The following is an 8,699-nucleotide window of genomic DNA, read 5'->3' as shown; positions in this document are numbered from 1 at the left end:
ATTCTCACATTTTCCTGAGCTCTCTGTGTCTGCAGAAATTGTTCACTCCCTGTTACAGGCTAATACTATCCACTTAATTAAAGACATTGCAACGTCTCTGTCTTGCAAAACAACACACTCAAATCTTAAAGATCTTCCTCCTTACCCCATACTCACCAGCAGGATAACTAAGGCTAAGTTACAACTTATTTGAGCCAGAAATACTACTAAAAGAGCTGCAAGACCTGGTCTATATTTACCAGCTAGAATCAGTATAACATTCATGGAACTTAATCTTGAGACTCCAGATTGAGGGAACTGGAAGATAAAAGTGGATTATTCTAAGTTGGGATGCTATTTTATCCATGTGACACTATGGATGAGGAAAAGGGAGAGTATATCAATATGGAAAGATCCTTGATGGTAAGGCAACTGGATGATGATTTTAGTATGGTTCTTGGAAGCTTGAAGAGAGAGATGGCCCACAGTAAATAAGGTATAAATGATAGCTACCTGAAGAAAATGATGAAGACTTAAACAAGTAGACTGTTAAAATGGTTATATTATATAATGCTAGAAAAGTTGAATATATGCTCTAAGAGGACTTCAGAAACACTCCACTTAGCAAAGGCATGAAGAAGGGGCACCGATATCACTAAGAAGCTGAGTGTCAGGCATCCATTGTAGGCCAGGACTGGCAGAGGTGCATGGGCTTGCATCTACCATAGCTCATCAAGCTACACTCACTACTGTTAAGTTGGGCCCCTATCACCCTGGATGGTGCAGCAATTCATCTTAACTGGAATCAACACATATTCTAAGGATGGGTTTGCATTTCTTGCCAACAGCGCTTCCATTAGCATTACTATCTAAGGGTTTAGTGTACATTTTCTCCTATAGAACATTGTATGAAACCCACAGTCTCATTTTGTAGGAAAATAGGTGTGGCAATTGACAAATGACCATTGGATCCCCTGGTTTTATTACATACTATGTTTTCTAGAAAACTACCAGCTCAATAGAAGAAGAGAAACACTTTTTGAAGATGTGTTGAGATATTAGCCTACAAGGATAGCAAGATATCCTTAAAAACATACTACACCTTCCAAATTAATGACCAGTATGTATGTTGATTCTGGGAACAGAGGTACAGAAATGGGAATGGCCCCACTTATTATCACGCTCAGCGACTCACTTTGAGAAATTGTGCATTTTATGCCCACTCCTCAAGTGCCCAGAGTGGGAATATTTTCCTCAGCAAGGATATCATTAATTTTTAGCTTTAGAGATTCCTCAAATATCATGACTTATTGTTCTCAGAGACCACAGGCAAAAAGGGGGTATCACCATCCTAGCAGGGTAACTGTGATCATCAATTGAAGATAGAGCTGCTTTTAGATGATAGCAAAGGGAAGAATTTGCTTAACACCTAACTTATTCACTTGAGCATCTTTTGGTATTGCCTTGCCCACTTTGGAAAGAAAAAGAAAACTGGAGACATCACACTCCTTAATTTCAAACAATACTACCAAGCTATAGTAATCAAAACAGTATGGTATTGTCATAAAAAATTGAGTCTTTAGGGTTTTCTAAATAATATTGTGGTATCTGCAAATAGTCTGTTTTACTTCTTCCTTTCCAATTTAAATGCCTTTTATTTCTTTTTCTTTCCTAATTGCTCTAGGTTTTCCAGTAGTATATTGAATTAAAGGGGCAAGAGTGGACATCCTTGTATTGTTCCTGGTTTTAGAAATAAAGCTTTCAGCTTTTCACCATTGAGTATGATGTTAGCTGTGGGCTTGTCATATATGGCCTTTACACGTTGAAATACAATCCCTCTACACCCAATTTTGTGAGTTTTTAGCATGACTGAATGTTGAATTTTGTCAAAAGCTTTTTCCACATTTATTTAAATGGTCATATGATTTTTATTCTTCATTTTGTCAATGGGGTATATCACGCAGATTGACTTGAGGATGTCGATCTATCCTTGCATCTCTGCATAAACTCCACTTGATCATGGTGTATACTTCTTTAAACATAGTGTTTAAGTTGGTATGCTAATATTTTATTGAGACATTTTGCATGTATGTTCATCAGGAATATTGGCCTGTAATTTTCTTTTCTTGTGACGTCCTTTCCTGGTTTTGATATCAGAGTAATGCTGACCTCATACAAGGAGTTTGGAAGTTTTCCCTCCTCTTCTTGTTTTTGGAAGGGTTTGAGAAATATTGGTGTTGATTCTTCCATAACTGTTTGGTAGAATTCATCAATGAAGATTTCTGGTCCTCTATTTTTATTTGTTGGAGGTTTTTATGAAGAAATTTTAAAAGACAGTAGCTACTCTTCTACACATGACAATCAACTAGAGATTAAGAGATGGTATGCCAAGTAGGGCTGGAACGTAACTGAACCTAAATAATATGAATTTTTACTAAGTTTCATGGTTACAGTGGTTTTGGGTTTTTTTGTTTCTTTTGTTTTGTTTTCTGTGAAAGGCAACATCAGAGAGGAAGCAAAGGTTTATTTGGTTGTTGTTATTATTATTATTATTATTATTATTATTGCTACTTTATTAGAATTCAGTAAGCTGAATTGTCAGGGATGAAAGACAATAGAAATGCTAGCAAGAGTTTACTTAACATAGTCTCTCATAGATTTCTATGTATAAAAATAAAGTGAATTCAGATGATAATAAGCATGATGTTGGGGGGGGCGGGTGTTGGGTCAGAAGAAGCAGGAAAAATAAATGGCCATCTATCTTAGAATAGATGATAAATTTGGGGGTCACATTATATATGAGTGATATCAGTCACCATGATGAAAATTTTAATCAGAAAGATTGTATGTTAGTACTATTTTTTTAACTATCTCATTTCTAGTGAAAAGGAAATTATATTCCACTTATTGCAGGAAGAACACAGAATAAAATCCAGAGTCTCTAAGTCCAAAACAAATATATTTTGTACTGTCCTACAATATTTTTCTATAAAATTAAAAGGTGGTTGAATGTTTTGGGTGGTCAAATGTGTTGTCACATTTTTTAAAAACATACAGTTAGCAATCATTTTTAAAATCATGAATGTATCAGTAATGTCTTAACATTGCACATAAAGTAGCATACTTAAAACAATTTTTACCAAATTAAAACATTAGTCAATGTACACCAATATTGTTTTCCTCTGGTTGTCTGATTGATATAAAAGTTTTATGCATATAGGAAGGAGCATATTTATAGATTTGTGGCAAGAAGCCACCTATAAGATGGCAGAGATTCAGTTATTTAACTTCCATCCTTCACTTAAAGGTACCGGGAGATTTTCTATAATAACCTCCCTCTTTATCTCTTCATCTTGATCAAACAATAAATTTCACTCAACCTATAATTTCCTGGGAGAAGAAGTAACCAGGGTTTGACAATAATTAGCTATATAGAAACTTTATACAGAGCAATTATGTATCTGATCTATATTCATAGTCTATTTAAAAGATGAGTGAATAAACAAATGGATAAGAAGCAATGCATGATAAGGGTTGTCTTACAGTAGGAACTACAAAGGATAAACAGACATAAGATATTTAAATCCACTAAAGATTGGTTAAAAAAATAAGGCCTTATCTGGATCCTGAAGGAGATCAGTGCCCCCATCTGCACACTGTCCTTTGGCCACCAGATATCATGCCTCCCAAGGAGGATGTTCCTGTGAAGAAGCCAGCAGAGCCCTCTATGTCCATGCCTGCTGCCAAGCCAGCAGCATCAGGGGCCCCTCCAGCCAAGACCAAGACTGCGCTAGTGGCAGCTGTCCCTCCAGCCCCTGAGAAAACCCGGGATCCCCCTATCAATCTCTTCAAAGTGGTGACAGAGTTTAACAAGGACCAGCTGGAGGAGTTTGAGGCCTTGGAGCTGTCTAACCAAGTAGGGGATGGGGCCAGAACCCCACCAATGCCGAGGTGCTCAAGGTTCTGGGGATCCCCAAGAGTGATGAACTGAAGTACCAGCGTGCAGACCTCGAGATTTTCCTGCCCAAGCACCAGGCAGTGGCCAAGAACTGGGACCAAGGCACATATGAGGACTACCTGGAGGGCCTTAGGGTGTTTGACAAAGAAGGGTGCGGCAAAGTCATAGGCACAGAGTTCAGACATGTTGTCACCACCCTGGTAGAGATAACCAAAGAGGAGGTGGAGACAGCTCTGGCAGCACATGAGGACAGCAGGGCTGCATCGACTATGAAGCCTTCCTGAAGCACATACATCCGAAGCGCCTGTGTTTTCTACCAGACTCAGTGGGGTCGAACGCTGGGCCTCTCACAGGCAGAAGCACGTTCCTACCACTAGGAGGCCACCTATTATTTCAAAATAAAGAGATGATTCCTCCCTTGGGGGGGTAGGAAGGGAATGAAAAATGATCAGTGGAATAGGCACATATGTGAATGTGTGTGCTGTTCGATGATCAATTCTCCATGGAAAATGTAAAATAATTTACATTTTATTATAGAAAAGATATCTGGAGATTATTGTTTCTTCTCCTTCATTGCAACATTAGCCAGCAACAGATTTTTTCTCCATGAATTTTATGAAAAACTCTGAAACAAAAGCACCCTATAGGGTACAGCCATATACATATTAATATACATATATATTCATTATTCGTATATTTTTACGTTTAAGGTGCTCTTAGTGTATACTGATGTCAAATATTGCTTAACAAAAAAATGTAGGTAGGGCCGGCCAAGTGGCGCAATGGTTAAGAACTGGCTTTGGGACACCAGAGGGCCCCGTTCGGATCCCACATATGAGGGCCAGTGACACTGCCCTCCACAGCTAAGATGCTGAACAACAGCTCAACCTGGAGCTGGGCTGCCATGAGTCGCCGGCAACGGCGTAGGCTGCAGCCCCTGTGGCAGTGGGTTGCCATGGGCTACCGTGTGTAGCCAGCAGCCGTAGTGAGCGGCTGTCCAGAAGCCTGCGACTGATCTGCCTCGCCTGGGAAGAGCGCAATGATGGTGCCAACTTGGGCCAGTGAAGCAATGTCCTCTACAAGTAGACTGAAGAACAAAAACAAAAACAAAAACAAAACAAAACAAAAAGTAGGTAAGATAATTTATTGGAAAACAAGTTCTAAAAAAAAAATTAAAACTACAGTTAAAAGTGTATTTTTATAATGTGCTGATAATTACTGCATATAGCCCATAGAATCACTTAGATGTTCTTGAAACACGTGGAAAATGAAAAAAATGTTAATTTTTAGATGCTGAAAGATAGGTAGATAAATAGACATGTCTTAAAATATAACAAGTAGACATAAAATATCTTAAATGAGACATATTTGTAAGGAAATATTTTAAAGGAAACAGGGAAATAGGTTCATGTAAATATTATTTCAAGTATCCACAGTTATTTTTCTAATGTTTATCTTTCTTCTCTTCCTCCTGTGTTAAGAACCTTAAATAGACCACAAGTGGATGTGGTGAGCCTTTCTTGGCAAAAGAAGAGCAAATCAGAATGTAAATTCTCCAGAAATCCTCTTAGGGAATAAGTCAGGTTTCTTTTGCATGCATATGGAATTACCTCCTAAAGAGTAAAAGGGAACAGGAAGAAGAAGAACAAGATCTTGCATGTAATCTTTCTAAAATCTCATTACATAGACTTCGCGTTTTCAGTTTTCCCCGAAGAAGCTATAATTCAAGTTCATATATATTGCTCAAAATTATAAGATTTCTTGCACTTTTTATTAAAAATCCAGGTGTGCTGGCTGTCATAACCAGACAATGCAGAATTTTAAAGGCTGTATATTCCTGGGATTTCAAATACCCTTAAAAGAATACATACTCATCATTTTCTTGGATTTAAAATATTTTTAAACATCACTACAGGGAAAAGGGCTTTATTCCTGTTCCATAAATTTCATACAACCATATAATATCTCATCAATTTTCTTTGACAAAACTTTATAAAAATATTTTTTAATTTGTCAGATATGTAGAGTAGGAGGGTTCTTGACTACCCTGTCTTGTTCCTGTGGAAAAAATTAGCCAACATTATATTCAGTTGCATTGGATGTGAATTCATTTTCTTCACTTTTGTGAAATTTGATTTAGCAAACCTTGATGAACAAATATTGCTTACTAGAACATGGAGGAAAAGACTGCTTAGAGACAGTCTAAAAATAAAATTATTTAAAAGCAGTGTTTTCACAATTTGTCAATAATAAATCTCTAGAGTCTAAAATATATTGGCTCTTAATGAACCACTGAAAGGAAAGCAAACTTATTTGGAGCAAATTAATTTGTAGAGGTTGAGTCCTCAAATTTTAATAGAATGTAAATGGTGCATTCAGTATGCAAAGCATCATCGTTTGAACAATCTTGAAAAAGATAAAAAGAAGCCTCTCTGTTCAGGAAAGAACACATTAAAAAGCTGTGTATAGTCTAGTTATGTCTGTAAACCAGTTTTATGTGTGTGTTAGTAGACCACCTTAGTGGATGAGATGTATTATAATCAGTGTGTTTATCATACATAATTACTGAACAGGAGTTGTGTTATATGGCACTGACAAGCACGGGTCTGTAGTTCTAGATTTATGTCCTTTTAGGTTCCTAAGCAGAGCTTGTTATGTATAAACCAGCAGAAGCAGATGGACTGCTCTCCAGAGTACAATAGAACAATGGAGGATTTTACAGGGGAGAAAGATTTCTCTAGTAAAACCACAGAATACAGGTGGCTAGAGAGACAAGTCCCACAACTGACCAGAAAGAACTACTGGCCATTAAAATGGAATTGATTTACGAGTACATCAAAGCTGACAACAAGCAGGATACTAAGAGAGGGAGGGAAGAAGAAGGGGAAGGAGAAGAAAGAAGGAGAAGAAGAGAGAGGGAGAGGAGAGGAGAGGGGAGGGGAGGGGAAATAAGAGGAGGGAAGGAGAGGAGAGGAGGTGTTCTTGTTTAAAGACTGGCACAAACCTGCCTGTATCAAATGAAAATTGAAAGTACAGGCTCTAAACCATATTTTAGTCGATATATAACTTCGGACACATTTGTTTACCTCTTTTCTATTTTCTCTTCCAAAAAGTAGAGACAATAACTAAACTGCCCTTAAGGGGTGCTGCAAGATTAAATGTGATGAGGATTATGTAGTAATCTGTATGCAATTTTGGCTGTAATTGTTATCTTGATATTAATGATGAGAAAATTCTCAGAGAGTTTGGTACTTTCCCAACATTACTAAACTATGAATATCAGAATAAAAGGCAAATGAATGTCAGTTATCTGTTGCTGCATAACAAATCAACCCAACATTTAGTGACTTTAAATGACAGCACTGTACTATTTCTCATGATTCTGTGGGCTGACCAGGTGGTTTTTCTGCTGGACTCACTTGGCCTCACTTTGCAATTGCCTTTTTCTGGGTCAGCTGGGTGCTAGGCTCAGCTATTGTGGAACAGCTGGCATGGGAGGGCCTTTCTTCTCAATATTTTTGTCTTTGTTATTCTTAGGTTTTCAAGATTGCAAGACACCACTCTATGAACACCTTTGCTCGCCTCAGAGTTCCAGATGCCACGTTGACTAAATCAAGTCATATAGGTAAGTCCATAGTAAATATGGGCAAAACTACCCAAGGGTACAGACACCAGAAGGTAAGATTTATTGAAGGTCATATGAGAAACAATTCACATCCATGGATCTGAAAACCCTTTGATTTTTGTGCTCTTATTTCTTAAATTCAGAAAAGAAAATTCACAAAACATAGAATAATCCTTTATATACATTGTTAGAGTTAAACAATGTGTGTGTGTGTGTGTGTGTGTGTGTGTGTGTGTGTGTGTATGTGTATGCTTACCTGGGACATATCATTGAAAATTCTTGAAATTTACTGACACAATAATCTACAATGTAATTAAAAATATGAATACATGTGTTCTAAAAGTTTGCTGCAAATCACATAGTAAGAATAATAAAATAAAGAATGAATTTATTCAGAAAACAAGTACATGGATTTTGAATCTTGACTGTGCCACCAGCCTGGTAATTCATTACCTCTGATAGGTATTTGCAGACATGAGTATGTAAGACAGTAGATGTTAGCTATCATATTGAATGCTTTATGCATCTGGAAATATAGTTATGAAATAATGTGTATATTTTCAGTAAAATGTGCCTGGGATAAGTCATATACATATTTTGTATAATACTCCTTCAGTTACACATTGTTGTTTCCTCATCAACAAAATGCAGATAATAAAACTTGTAACACCATTTTTTTCCTATTTGTAGAATTAGAGATGATGTACATCGAAGAACTGTCATAGTGTTTGGCACTTAGTAGGCACTAAATGAGCACTGGCAATTACTTTTCCTTCGTTTTGCTGCTGATGATACACCATCTCCTCCTCGTTTCCTGGTGTTCCTTCTTTTTCACCTTCTTGCCTTCCTCCCCCCGTCTTCCCTCTTCTCTGCTCCCTGCCCCTCCCTTTCCTCTTCTGCTTTTTCTGCTGCTCTCCTCATCCTCCTTGTAAATTTCTAGTGCTAACAGAGTCCAGTTCCAGTAGGTGTTCAATAAATATTTGTCCATTAAATGAATGACTTTATAGCGTTTGTGGTGTTTGCATTAATCAAATGCCTTATTCAAATAATCTCAAAAGTGATAATCATGCAAGTGGCATGTACACACCATATTAACACTACATATAAATTTGAAGTTAAGAGATTTTATATAGTGTC

At 37.2% G+C, this 8,699-nt stretch overlaps 1 pseudogene; it reads left to right on the top strand.

The window, feature by feature from the left end:
* Positions 1-3,598: 3,598 nt before the first annotated feature.
* On the top strand, positions 3,599-8,287 carry LOC109376420 (myosin light chain 6B pseudogene; annotated as a pseudogene).
* The last annotated feature ends 412 nt before the right edge of the window (positions 8,288-8,699 follow it).

This window comes from Hipposideros armiger, unplaced genomic scaffold (assembly GCF_001890085.2).
Source record: "Hipposideros armiger isolate ML-2016 unplaced genomic scaffold, ASM189008v1 scaffold_1125, whole genome shotgun sequence".
Classification (NCBI taxonomy): domain Eukaryota; kingdom Metazoa; phylum Chordata; class Mammalia; order Chiroptera; family Hipposideridae; genus Hipposideros; species Hipposideros armiger.
Note: the sequence above shows the minus strand (reverse complement) of the source record. Positions and strands in the feature narration are given on the sequence as shown.